Source organism: Schistocerca gregaria, chromosome 9 (genome assembly GCF_023897955.1).
Source record: "Schistocerca gregaria isolate iqSchGreg1 chromosome 9, iqSchGreg1.2, whole genome shotgun sequence".
Classification (NCBI taxonomy): domain Eukaryota; kingdom Metazoa; phylum Arthropoda; class Insecta; order Orthoptera; family Acrididae; genus Schistocerca; species Schistocerca gregaria.
This window is the reverse complement of record NC_064928.1, coordinates 145,391,516-145,405,497: the sequence shown is the minus strand read 5'-3', so window position 1 is coordinate 145,405,497 and position 13,982 is coordinate 145,391,516. Positions and strand designations below refer to the sequence as shown.

Below are 13,982 nucleotides of genomic sequence, written 5' to 3'. Positions count from 1 at the left end.
TCATATCAGCGCACACTCCGCTGTAGAGCGATAATCTCATCCTGGAAACATCCCCCAGGCTGTGGCTAAGCCATGACTCTGCAATATCCTTTCTTTCAGGAGTGCTAGTTCTGCAAGGTTCGCAGGAGAGTTTCTGTAAAGTTTGGAATGTAGGAGACGTGGTACTGGCAGAAGTGAAGCTGTGAGGAGAGGACGTGAGTCGTGCTTAGGTAGCTCAGATGGTAGAGCACTTGCCCGCGAAAGGCAAAGGTCCCGAGTTGGAGTCTCGGCCCGACACAGAGTTTTAATCAGGCCAGGAATTTTCATGTCAGCGCACACTCCGCTGCAGAGTAAAAATCTCATTCTGTGAAAATCACAAGTTCAATCATATAACAATAAAAACTGAAACGAACGTTTTCAAATCATATTATGTGAAAACGTGATTGAAGAGAAAACGTATTATATTCAGTGAATTGGTTCAAAACATATTAAATGCAATTTAAAAATTAACATGAGGCCTTTATATTTTGGGAAATGACTTCAATCATGACTAATTCTGCGACGTGATCTAAATGCTAGGTACTGCCATAGAGAAGTTAGACATATTTCATTTGGTTAGGCATCGAAACTCTTTCTCGCTTACTCTAAAATTATGATCCGTGCACTTTATACAATTTGAAACGATGCTCCTCATTTAAAAACTTTGGCTTTGCCGACGATATAGTAATTCTTTCATTGGTGGAAAAACACTTGGAACACCGTTGAACACAATGAATAACTTTGGGACTTGCAGTGCAAAATATGTCATCTAATGACATGATTATTATTAATATCAGCCAGCTCCACTGCTCTTCAAATGGTTTATAAATCACTCACGATGAGCCCATGTCGGCATACTGCCATCGTCAGATGCTCTGTAAATACTGGGACATTATAATTAAAGTTAAACATTCAAACAGCTGTATAAATAACACATGTGGTCAGAATGACATCAAATTCAAACAGAATATTATCGGAGAAGGGGGAAAACAAATGACAGAAGAAAAATAAATAGTTACAAAATGTAGCAATAGACGGCGCTGTAAGTGGTCGGCTACAAATGACAAATGAATCATACAACAATGCTTAAGTTGTACGTTTGACGTTAAACAAACTATACTACTCAGTGTGCATGGGTGTACAGGTGTGTTACTGTCAGTTACGTAAGCCCATCCACCACGGCAAGGTCATATCACATCGGATGGGAAAAATCGATTTTTAATTGTCCTGAGGCCAAAATCCACATAAAAAGCAACAATCACATCGGCTTTTAATTGTCCTGAGGTCGAAAACGAAATAAAATTGGATTATTAATTTCCGTGTGACTGGCGCAAACCATGATCAATATGCTGTCCACCGTCTTGTGCAACAAGTTGAAATCGAGAAACAGCATGTCCAACAACTGATCGAAGTGTTTCCGGGGTCACATTCAGAATGTGTTGCGCAATGCATGCCTTCAATGCAGCTAAGATTGCAATCGGAACACTGAACACAACATCTTTCAGGTAGCCCCACAGGCAGAAGTCACACGGGTTAAGAACAAGTGATAGGGATGGCCAGGCTGTATGGAAATGGCGGATGATAATTCTGTGATTTCCGAAATGGCGCTGCAGCAGCTGCTTAATTGGATTTGCAATGTGTAGAGGAGAGCCGTCTTGTATAAAAATGATTCCATTCACATATCCACGCTGTTGGAGAGCTGTAATGACGTGGTTGCGCAGTCATCCGACCAACGCCTTTTTTTTTTTTAAGCCCTTCAGTGTCCGGAAATTCTGTAAAGCGACGTGTACACAGTCATCATTCTTGTAATACAGCTTTACAAGCAGAGCGCGATCCTGCATTGAGACAGTCATGGCTAGTGTCGCAGATGCGAAAGGACGATAAGCCGCGGAAAAAAAAAAAAAGGTTCAAATGGCTCCGAGCACTATGGGACTTAACATCTGAGGTCATCAGTCCCCTAGAACTTGGAACTACTTAAAGCTAAGGACATCACACACATCCATGTCCGAGGCAAGATTCGAACCTGCAACATAGCGGTCGCGCTGTTCCAGACTGAAGTGTCTAGAACCGCTCAGCCACCGCCGTGAACCTGGCGTGTTGTACAGACTTGAATGGGTCGTGCGTGTGACAGGTGTTTTCATTTACATAATATGACAAATACAGTGATATCTGTGGTGTTACTTCTACAGCATTTTGTAAGTTTAAGTTTAATTAAAATTACCCTGTACATATGTAAGTCTGTAGCTATGATCAGAAAAGTTATAATACGTTCTTTTGGTGGTTTTACCTTGCATGTAATATCGCTGCTGCCATGACCTCTCTGTTTTCTAGAATTAATAGCTTCTTCCTAGACATACGTTGGAGACGTTTATCTGAGTTTACTCTTTTTTTATGAATGCTATTTTTCTTTTGACAGCTTCAATGATAATGGATCAGCGATATTATATGTTTACATAGTTATCATTATAAATAAGTTGTTGTTGTTGTCTTCAGTCCTGGCACTGGTTTGATGCAGCTCTCCATGCTACTCTATCCTGTGCAAGCTGCTTCATCTCCCAGTACCTACTGCAACCTACATCCTTTTGAATCTGCTTAGTGTACTCATCTCTCGGTCTCCCTCTACGATTTTTACCCTCCACGCTGCCCTCCAACGCTAAATTTGTGATCCCTTGATGCCTCAAAACATGTCCTACCAACCGATCCCTTCTTCTAGTCAAGTTGTGCCACAAACTTCTCTTCTCCCCAATCCTATTCAATACCTCCTCATTAGTTACGTGATCTATCCACCTTATCTTCAGTATTCTTCTGTAGCACCACATTTCGAAAGCTTCTATTCTCTTCTTGTCCAAACTAGTAATCGTCCATGTTTCACTTCCATACATGGCTACACTCCAAACAAATACTTTCAGAAACGACTTCCTGATACATAAATCTATATTCGATGTTAACAAATTTCTCTTCTTCAGAAACGCTTTCCTTGCCATTGCCAGTCTACATTTTATATCCTCTCTACTTCGACCGTCATCAGTTATTTTACTTCCTAAATAGCAAAACTCCTTTACTACTTTAAGTGTCTCATTTCCTAATCTAATTCCCTCAGCATCACCCGATTTAATTTGACTACATTCCATTATCCTCGTTTTGCTTTTGTTGATGTTCATCTTATATCCTCCTTTCAAGACACTGTCCATTCCGTTCAACTGCTCTTCCAAGTCCTTTGCCGTCTCTGACAGAATTACAATGTCATCGGCGAACCTCAAAGTTTTTACTTCATCTCCATGAATTTTAATACCTACTCCAAATTTTTCTTTTGTTTCCTTTACTGCTTGCTCAATATACAGATTGAATAACATCGGGGAGAGGCTACAACCCTGTCTCACTCCTTTCCCAACCACTGCTTCCCTTTCATGCCCCTCGACTTTTATGACTGCCATCTGGTTTCTGTACAAATTGTAAATAGCCTTTCGCTCCCTGTATTTTACCCCTGCCACCTTTAGAATTTGAAAAAGAGTATTCCAGTCAACTTTGTCAAAAGCTTTCTCTAAGTCTACAAATGCTAGAAACGTAGGTTTGCCTTTTCTTAATCTTTCTTCTAAGATAAGTCGTAAGGTCAGTATTGCCTCACGTGTTCCAACATTTCGACGGAATCCAAACTGATCCTCCCCGAGGTCCGCATCTACCAGTTTTTCCATTCGTCTGTAAAGAATTCGCGTTAGTATTTTGCAGCTGTGACTTATTAAACTGATAGTTCGGTAATTTTCACATCTGTCAGCACCTGCTTTCTTTGGGATTGGAATTATTATATTCTTCTTGAAGTCTGAGGGTATTTCGCCTGTCTCATACATCTTGCTCACCAGCTGGAAGAGTTTTGTCATGACTGGCTCTCCCAAGGCCGTCAGTAGTTCTAATGGAATGTTGTCTACTCCGGGGGCCTTGTTTCGACTCAGGTCTTTCAGTGCTCTGTCAAACTCTTCACGCAGTATCGTATCTCCCATTTCGTCTTCATCTACATCCTCTTCCATTTCCATAATATTGTTCACAAGTACATCACCCTTGTATAAACCTTCTATATACTCCTTCCACCTTTCTGCCTTCCGTTCTTTGCTTAGAACTAGGTTGCCATCTGAGCTCTTGATATTCATATACGTGGTTCTCTTCTCTCCAAAGGTCTCTTTAATTTTCCTGTAGGCAATATCTATCTTACCCCTAGTGAGATAAGCTTCTACATCCTTACATTTGTCCTCTAGCCATCCCTGTTCAGCCATTTTGCACTTCCTGTCGATCTCATTTTTGAGACGTCTGTATTCCTTTTTGCCTGCTTCATTTACTGCATTTTTATATTTTCTCCTTTCATCAATTAAATTCAATATTTCTTCTGTTACCCAAGGATTTCTAGCAATCCTCGTCTTTTTACCTACTTTATCCTCTGCTGCCTTCACTACTTCATCCCTCAGAGCTACCCATTCTTCTTCTACTGTATTTCTTTCCCCTATTCCTGTCAATTGTCCCCTTATGCTCTTCCTGAAACTCTGTACAACCTCTGGTTCTTTCAGTTTATCCAGGTCCCATCTCCTTAATTTCCCACATTTTTGCAGTTTCTTCAGTTTTAATCTACAGGTCATAACCAATAGATTGTGGTCCGAGTCCACATCTGCCCCTGGAAATGTCTTACAACTTAAAACCTGGTTCCTAAATCTCTGTCTTACCATTATATAATCTATTTGATACCTTTTAGTATCTCCAGGGTTCTTCCACGTATACAACCTTCTTTCATGATTCTGAAACCAAGTGTTAGCTATGATTAAGTTGTGCTCTGTGCAAAATTCTACTAGGCGGCTTCCTCTTTCATTTCTTAGCCCCAATCCATATTCACCTACTATGTTTCCTTCTCTCCCTTTTCCTACACTCGAATTCCAGTCACCCATTACTATTAAATTTTCGTCTCCCTTCACTATCTGAACAATTTCTTTTATTTCATCGTACTTTTCTTCAATTTCTTCATGATCTGCAGAGCTAGTTGGCATATAAACTTGTACTACTGTAGTAGGTGTGGGCTTCGTATCTATCTTGGCCATAATAATGCGTTCACTATGCTGTTTGTAGTAGCTTACCCGCATTCCTATTTTCCTATTCATTATTAAACCTACTCCTGCATTACCCCTATTTGATTTTGTGTTTATAACCCTGTAGTCACCTGACCAGAAGTCTTGTTCCTCCTGCCACCGAACTTCACTAATTCCCACTATATCTAACTTTAACCTATCCATTTCCCTTTTTAAATTTTCTAACCTACCTGCCCGATTAAGGGATCTGACATTCCACGCTCCGATCCGTAGAACGCCAGTTTTCTTTCTCCTGATAACGACATCCTCCTGAGTAGTCCCCGCCCGGAGATCCGAATGGTGGACTATTTTACCTCCGGAATATTTTACCCAAGAGGATGCCATCATCATTTAATCATACAGTAAAGCTGCATGTCCTCGGGAAAAATTACGGCTGTAGTTTCCCCTTGCTTTCAGCCGTTCGCAGTACCAGCACAGCAAGGCCGTTATGGTTAATGTTGCAAGGCCAGATCAGTCAATCATCCAGACTGTTGCCCCTGCAACTACTGAAAAGGCTGCTGCCCCTCTTCAGGAACCACACGTTTGTCTGGCCTCTCAACAGATACCCCTCCGTTGTGGTTGCACCTACGGTACGGCCATCTGTATCGCTGAGGCACGCAAGCCTCCCCACCAACGGCAAGGTCCATGGTTCATGGGGGGGGGGGGGGGGGGGAGGGGGGGGTATAAATAAGTGACGTGTGTAAATTCAGATGTTTCTCATTATTTTTGTGGGTTGGGTTCGAATTATCTTTTTTCCTGGAATTTGTTTTGGTTTTACTTGAGGTTTTTATGTTATATTTTTCGTTTTTCGTGATAATTTGATTATTTTCTGTGCTTTCTGATGTTTCCTTGGCGTTCTGTCGTCGTTGTATGCTCTTCACGTTGTTATCTCTGTTACTATGAATATGTATTATTTAGTGTCTCTGATGTTTGTGCTTTATAATACATAGTGTAAGGGTCTATGGGTTTCATGCAGTCGTACGGCACGTAACACGCGCTCGCCAGCCGATCTGTCTGGACCGCTGACTATTTGCTTGGTCAGCACTCGTGTGTCCGGCCGCTGTGCGACGCTGGGAGTAAGGGCTGGCCGTCGTCCTCAGAGCGCCGTATTAACAGGCGTAGCCTCGGGCGCGAATATGTCTCTTTTCTTAGCTCACCATGGAGCCTTTCGATACGACCGTAATTAGGGTGTCAGAAACAGTGATGATATGTGTGTGTAGCGTGCGTGTTTTATAATCCGCCTTTGTTGATAAAACTGTTTAAACTTACTTCTCGTGTTCGCGTATTGCCGTACCTCAAGGATCCTGACAAATATTTCGTCTAACTATCATCTGGGGCAACAACACAAACAACCCCCTTATAATATACATAAAATAGTAACAGTGATAGCAACATGAAGAGCGTACAGCGAAGACATAACACCAAGAAAATATCACAAATCATTGACAATAACAAAATTATCACGAAAAAATAAAATTATAACATAAAAACCTCAACTAAAACCAAAACAAATTCCAGGAAAAAACATAATTCTAACCAAAACTATAAAAATAATAAAAAAATCTGAATTTCCACATATAACTTACTTATATTGCTAACCATGTTAACACGTAATATTACTGATCGACTGTCATCCAGACAATCAAGAGAAAAATAGCATTCATAAAAACCGAGTAAAGTCAGATAACCATCTCCAACGTATGCCTAGGAAGAAGCTATTAATTCTAGAAAACAGAGAGGACATGGCAGCAACGATATTACATGCAAGGTAAAACCACCAAAAGAATCTATTATTACTTTTCCGATCGTAGTTACAGACCACTGTACTAAGACCATCACTTACTTATGTATTTACAGAGCACCTGACGATGACAATATCCAGGCCGAAATGGGCTCATCGTGAGTGATTTATAACATAAAAACCATTTAAAAACTCCGCCAGTGCCGGTCACATGCCTGGAGTCTCATCTTGCAAGTGATGAGGTAGGAGGAGGGGGAGGAGTAACAACCTCATAAGAAAACCTGGCTCCATCCGACTTCAAAAAAAGGGCTCAAATGGCACTGAGCACTATGGGACTTAACTTCTAAGGTCATCGTTCCCCTAGAACTTAGAACTATTTAAACCTAACTAACCTAAGGACATCACACACATCCATGCCCGAGGCAGGATTTGAACCTGCGACCATAGCGGTTGGTTGATTGCTTTGGGAGACAGTACCAAACAGCGACGTCATCGGTTCCATTGCGTTAGGTAAGGACGGGGAAGGAAGTCGGCCGTGTACTTTCAAAGGAGCCATCCAAACATTTGCCTGAAACGATTTAGGGAAATCATGGAAAACCTAAAGCAGGATGGCCGGGCGCGGGATTGAACCATCGTCCTCCAGAATGCGAGACCAGTGTGCTAACCACTGCGCCGCCTCTCTCGGTCGAGAACTTAGAAGAAGAGGCATACAGATCAGCCTACAAGAAAGTATCACTCGCAAGACAGGATCTCGAAGGAGAAGAGCAAATTCATGGTAAGTAACAGACATGGACCACAATTCCTTGAAACAGAGATTGAATTGAGGGGGTAAAAAAATTGAAATATCTCGGTGAAGCCATACGAGAGAACGGACTGGAGAAAGCTGGTGTTGGGGACCGGATCTCAAAAATGGAGAGAGAGATTAAGGATTAACTAAAAACATTTACAACAAAAAGTGCATCTCTTGGAATTCCAAAATAACGCACTACTATAATTTGGTAAAAAGGGAGTGCCTCTCAGTGAATTATGCCTCTCAATGAATTACAGGTTTGAAAAGCTGGATATACTAGAAAGAAGAATATTACGGAAAATCATGGGTCCAACCCAAGTTGAAACTGGCTAGAAACTTTGGAGCAACAATTAAATCTACAAAAAGGCGGAGAATATCTCGGAGGCCATTTCTAGGACGTCTGTATAGAATGGACAAAACCAGACTAACCAAAAGGATATTAGACTACCTGTGGAAAAAGAAGACAACGACATGGATTAAGGAAACTCGTAAAGATCTGGAAAGGATCGACATTCGGGAAGTTCAGATGTTAAATAGGGATACATTTCGTACCTTGACTCAAAATTTGGAAGGATTTCAATTCAAAAGAACTAAGAAGACTGGAAGAACCTGGACGGATGAACAGAAGCAACACCACAGCCTCCATATGAAGGAGTACTGGAGAAAGTGTAAACTTCAGACAAAGAAGAAATGAAATTATAGCGTGATCCTAAGTGTCAATTCGCAAATTAAAAAAAAAAAGAAAAACCGTTTAAAGAGCAGTGTAGCTGGCTGATATTAATAAGAATGGGTAGTGTTCTGATGAGCGATCATAATATAAACTCCGCAAAATTTTAAAAAAGTTTAATGGAGCGAAGAAGAACTTAATCAGATTATGCTGAGGGAATTAGATTAGGAAATAGAACACACAGAGTGGTAGAATCAGTTATCTAGCAAAATAACTGATTATGGCTAAAGTGGAGACTATATAAACTGCAGATTGGTTATAGTAAGGAAACTCTTTTCTGAAGATATTTGTCTGAAGTGTGGCCTTGTACATATCAGAAAACATGGGCGACAAAGATTTCAGAGAAGAGGAGAATAGAGGCGTTACAAATATGGTGGTACAGTAGGATTCCGAGGATTAGATGGGTAGATGAAATAACCAATGAAACGGTACTGAATGGGGAGAACGGAAATTTATGGTACTACGTGACTAGACGAAGGGGTTGGCTAGTATGACACGTTCTAAGGCATGGAGGGTCGTCAGCTTTGTAACGGATAGAAGCGTGGATGATAAAAATTGTCCAAGGAGATCATGGCTTCACTAAAATAAGCTGAGTGAAATGGTTGGAAGGTATAATAGCTACTAGGAGTGAAGAGGGTTCCTCGGGTAGACTAGGTTAGAGAGATGTATCTAACCAGCCTTGGACTGAACGCCAACACGACAATTACTTAGGAAGAATGGAAATACAGTAATGTGAAACGATGTCCATGATGTAGTGCTAAAAATGCTGAACTCCAAAGAAATGAGAATGTCGCGACTAACGGAAATGTGAGCTGGACCGGTAAATTCGTCACAAAGCATTCATTAGATCGGAATTTCTGAGGGCTTCTCCGCCGATGTTTAATGTCATTCCATCTCCATCGATTTCAACCCCGTTATCTGCACGTTCATCTCATGTCTCTGCCAAATGCAGTTCTTGCGGTGTAATCGGTAGGCGTAGCGCTGCTGACCACAATCGACTCCACAAAGTCGCCGCTTGCTATCGGAGCATCTCTGGCCACTCCAGCAAGACGGAACTAGCGAGACACGCCCACCATCAGCGGCCTCTCTCGATACAAACCGACACACGGTCACGAGGTCAGTTTTACGCCAGGCTAGATGCCAGTCACTGCCTAGACCACAGCAAGCAGCCAGAAGAGCACCGTGTCCGGCGACAACAGAATTATCGACAACCAGTTACTCTTCGTCAATGGCGTTGCCGCAGTAGTAACACCGGTTTCTGTCAGATCACCAAAGTTAAGCGCTGTCGGGCTGGGCTAGCACTTGGATGGGTGACCATCCGGTCTGCCGAGCGCTGTTGGCAAGCGGGCTGCACTCGGCGCATATGAGGCAAACTGAGGAGCTGCTTGACTGAGAAGTAGCGGCTCCGGTCTCGTAAACTGACATACGGCCGAGAGAGCAGTGTTCACACCACATACCCTTCCACATCCGCATCCTATGACGACTGCGGTCTGAGGATGACACGACGGTCAGTCGGTTCCGCTGGGCCATCATGGTTTGTTCGGGCAGAGTTTAGTTTTTAGTTAGACTCTTCAAGTTAATCTGAAAGTCGTTGCATACGTTTGTGAAAGTTGTCTTTCAACGATGCTACGAGGAAAAGTTTGTATCCAACGAAAAGTGTCAAGAGAAAGAGTTTCTGTTAAAAAGAGCTACGAGTTTTATTACCAACAACATAAGTGTTGGACTGGTTCTATCTACGTACATAAATTCACCTACGCTCTGACGCACAGTCACAGCAAAGAAGATGTTTGCATAACAAAAGATATGTCTACATTTTGACTGTAACTGTATTTTAATTCTTAGGCGTGCAATAGTCATGACATTCATCAGCTGTTCAGAGCCTCCTTCATTTGTGATAACGCGTCACAAAAGTACTTTCAATAACCATCTTTACTTCACTGTGCTCGTGCAACGCGCAAACAGACTGACGGAAAAAATAGTAATACCAGGAAAGAGTTGTGCGACATAAACGAAAGTTGGTGGGCGTGTTTCTACAACTGAAAGACAGTATCTGTTCTGATTTCGCGCCATTAGCGTGAGAGTGGCGCTAGTGGCGCCACTATGAAGATGCAAATGTTTGCTTTAAATACATGCCACAATGGTGGCGAGCGCTAGTTCACTTTTACATCCTATATGGTGAGTTGATATTAATCAAGAATGCCTTTAAGGCGACATACAAGTCATTATCTGCACCTCACTGAGATTGATCGGAGTCGTGTAGCCGGCAGCAGTGGCCGACGGTTCTAGGCGCTACAGTCTGGAAGCGAGCGACCGCTACGGTCGCAGGTTCGAATCCTGCCTCGGGCACGGATGTGTGTGATGTCCTTAGGTTAGTTAGGTTTAAGTAGTTCTAAGTTCTAAGCGACTGATGACGTCAGAAGTAAAGTCGCATTGTGCTCCGAGCCATTTGAACCATTTGAAGTCGTGTAACACAGCTACGAGAAGCTGGATGTTCTCTCTGCAATACTTCAGAAAGACTGTACACGATGCTGTCAGCGGTTTTCACGCGAACGTTCGTTCCCAGTAATACCGGGCTACGGACGGGTACGGGGCACTACGGAGAGGAATGACCACCGTATTGCATCTGCGGCAGTAATCTGAGCAGTAGATGGCACCACAGTGACACAACGAACTGGTGCAAATCGGTTACTTCAACGACAGCTTCGAGCCATCTGTCCTGTAGCGTACATTCCAGTAACTCCAAACCACCTCCATTTCCAACTTCAGTTCTGTCAAGCGCGGAGCTCATTGGAGGGCAGGGTGGAGCTCTGTTGTGTTTTTCATTAAAGCTGGTGCTGCCTCGGTTCCAGTGATGGCCGTGTGTTGGTTAGTCGGAGGTCAGTCATGGCTCGTAACCAACCTGTCTGCGTGATAGACACACTGCACCTACACCTGAGGTTATGGCCTAGGGTGCAGTTTCGTAATACAGCAGGTGTTCTCTGGTGGTTATCCCACGTATCCTGACTGCAAATTTGTACGTCAGTCTGGTGATTCGACCAGCTGTGCTGCCATTCATGAATACCATTGCTGGTAAACCCTTCAGGATGTGAGGTCGTGGTCCAAGAAACTCTTCTGTTCCTGACGTTTCGCCCAGGACTGCACTGGACATCTTCAGGCGCGCTTCTCTGCTGAGTCTTGCCGACTGACTGGTCGGACGTCCGAGAGCGACATATATACTGTAGGAAACGGGGAGTGGTCGAAGAAACACGTCATGAGCAGAGATAATCCTTGTCAAAGATAAAACTTAAGTATCGATTGTCGTCTTGTCAAAGATAAAATTGTTTGCCGATTCTGCAGAGCTACTCTCCATATGTCGCTCAGTTTCATTCCTACTCTTTTATACTAAAATTTTCCTGATGCTTATAAATTTCTATAGTTGAAATGGCTCTGAGCACTATGGGACTCTACTGCTGTGTTCATTCGACCCCTACTTAAACCTAACTAACCTAAGGACATCACACACATCCATGCCCGAGGCAGGATTCGAACCTGCGACCGTAGCTGTCGCACGGTTCCGGCATGCGCGCCTAGAACCGCGAGACCACCGCGGCCGGCAATTTCAATGGCTTCTCTACATAGTCGTGGATAATAATTTGACGTAGATAAAATTTGTGGTTATGAAAATTTCACTTCGTGGTTTCCTGAACTGAAGAGCATGCTCTCGTACCGCTGATTTCTCTATTTTTTCCTGGTCGGCAAAGACTTTTGTTCTCTTTCAGTCGTGTATTTAAGCTCCTCTTGGTAGTTCCAATAGCAACTTTACCACACGTACACGGAATTTTGTATACACATCATGTCGACAGATGAGGTAGTTTATCCTTCACAGATCGGGATAATTGAATTATTTTCTTTGTTGGTCTAAAGACCGGTCTGATGTGTTTCTGTAAAATTTTGCCGATCTGATCCGTTACTTTTCTAATAAAAGGAAGAGAAACTGTATTTTTCCGTCATTGTCATCCATCCTTGTCCTTCGGTCTTCTGTTCCTTGGTCGCAAAATTCTCTTCACCTCTTTCCGTGAGCATCATTAGGCATTGAAGCTAGCCACGCCATGTGGTGTGTACAAAATTCCGTGTACGTGTGGTAAAGTTTATATTGGAACTACCAAGATGAGCGTAAATACACGGCTAAAAGAGAACAAAAGTCTTTGCTGACTAGGAAAAAATAGAGAAATCAGCTGTAGGAGAGCATGCTCTTCAGTCAGGAAACCGCGAAGTGAAGTTTTCTGAAACAGAAATTTTATCTACAACGTTAAGTTACTATCCACGACTATGTAGAGAAGCCATTGAAATTTATAAGCATCAGGATAATTTTAATTGAAAAGAGGAGGCAATGAAACTCAGCGACATATGGAGAGCAGCTTTGCAGAATCGCCAGACAATTTTATCTTTGACAAGACGACAATCGATACTTAAGTTTTATCTTTGACAAGGATTATCTCTGCTCATCGCGTGTTACTTCGACCACGTCCCACTTTCCTAAGTACATACGTCGCTTTCGGACGTCCGACCAGTCATTCGGGAAGACTCAGCCGAGGAGCGCCTCTGAAGATGTCTAGCGCAGTCCTGGACGAAACGTAAGGACAGAAGAGTTTCTTGGACCACGACATCACATACCGAACGGTTTACCAGCAGCTATATAGGTGGTGAAAGCGTTCTTCTATTCCAGGGGGGTGTTTTCCAACAGGATAACGCCCGCCCACATACTCCTGTTGTAACACGATATGCTCTACGGAGTGTGGACATGTTGCCTTGGCCTGCTTGATCACCAGTTCCGTCTCCAATCGAGCGCTTATGGGATGCCATCAGATGAAAACTCCAGAATCATCAGCAAACAGGATTAACTGTCCCTCTATTGACCGACCATGTGCAATAGGCACGGATCCCATAAACTGACATCCGGAACCTGCACAACACGATGCATGGATGCTTGCATGCTTTCATTTAACATTCTTACGGTTGCACTGGTTATTAATGTACCACCATGTCACATTTGCAGCGGCTTATCTCGCGCTTACATTTATGTGTGATCTTGCAATGTTAATCAAATCTGTTACCCAAAGAAATACATTCCAGAAATTTCATTAGTCTACATTATCTATTCTTTGGTGTCGCTATTTTTTTCGGTCAATGTGTGTTTGCGCTGAGTGCCGCCTGCAGAGAGATCCACTACCTTGCTTACCAAGAGCGTAGCTGGATTGCGCTTTTCTCCACTCACCGTATCAAAGCGACGGCTCGGCGGTACCAGTAAGTCCTGCACCAGAAGGCAGCAGCTATATATATGAGTATAAAGCGACCCCGTGCCGTGTAGTTGGTGACCCCTTATCTTAAACAGGCGCGTGAGCTTCAGGATCGTGGTAAACACGGCAGGACCACTCGAAACACGGGTTGCGTAAAGACGGCGTCTGCCCGCCCCCACATCATCCCAACAAGCGCAATTGTTTCGCGGGAAGCAGTGGAAACTTACAGGTCCGACCTACCACGAGACTCAATGCTACCATGAAACTTGAGTAGCAGAGGAATTTTTCTGTTTGAATGAAGTGAAGGCGGAGCGTCCACGTCTGTTAT

The 13,982-nt window shown here is 43.0% G+C and overlaps 1 protein-coding gene across 1 annotated transcript in view; it reads right to left on the bottom strand.

Annotated features, from left to right (window-relative positions):
- The window catches only part of LOC126291823 (luciferin sulfotransferase-like), a 74,793-nt gene extending 61,107 nt beyond the window's left edge, over nt 1–13,686 (bottom strand). The window contains exon 1 of the mRNA XM_049985524.1: nt 13,633–13,686. The gene's annotated coding sequence lies outside the window, so the exon portion shown is untranslated. The remainder of the gene's footprint in view (nt 1–13,632) is intronic.
- Nucleotides 13,687–13,982: the final 296 nt, after the last annotated feature.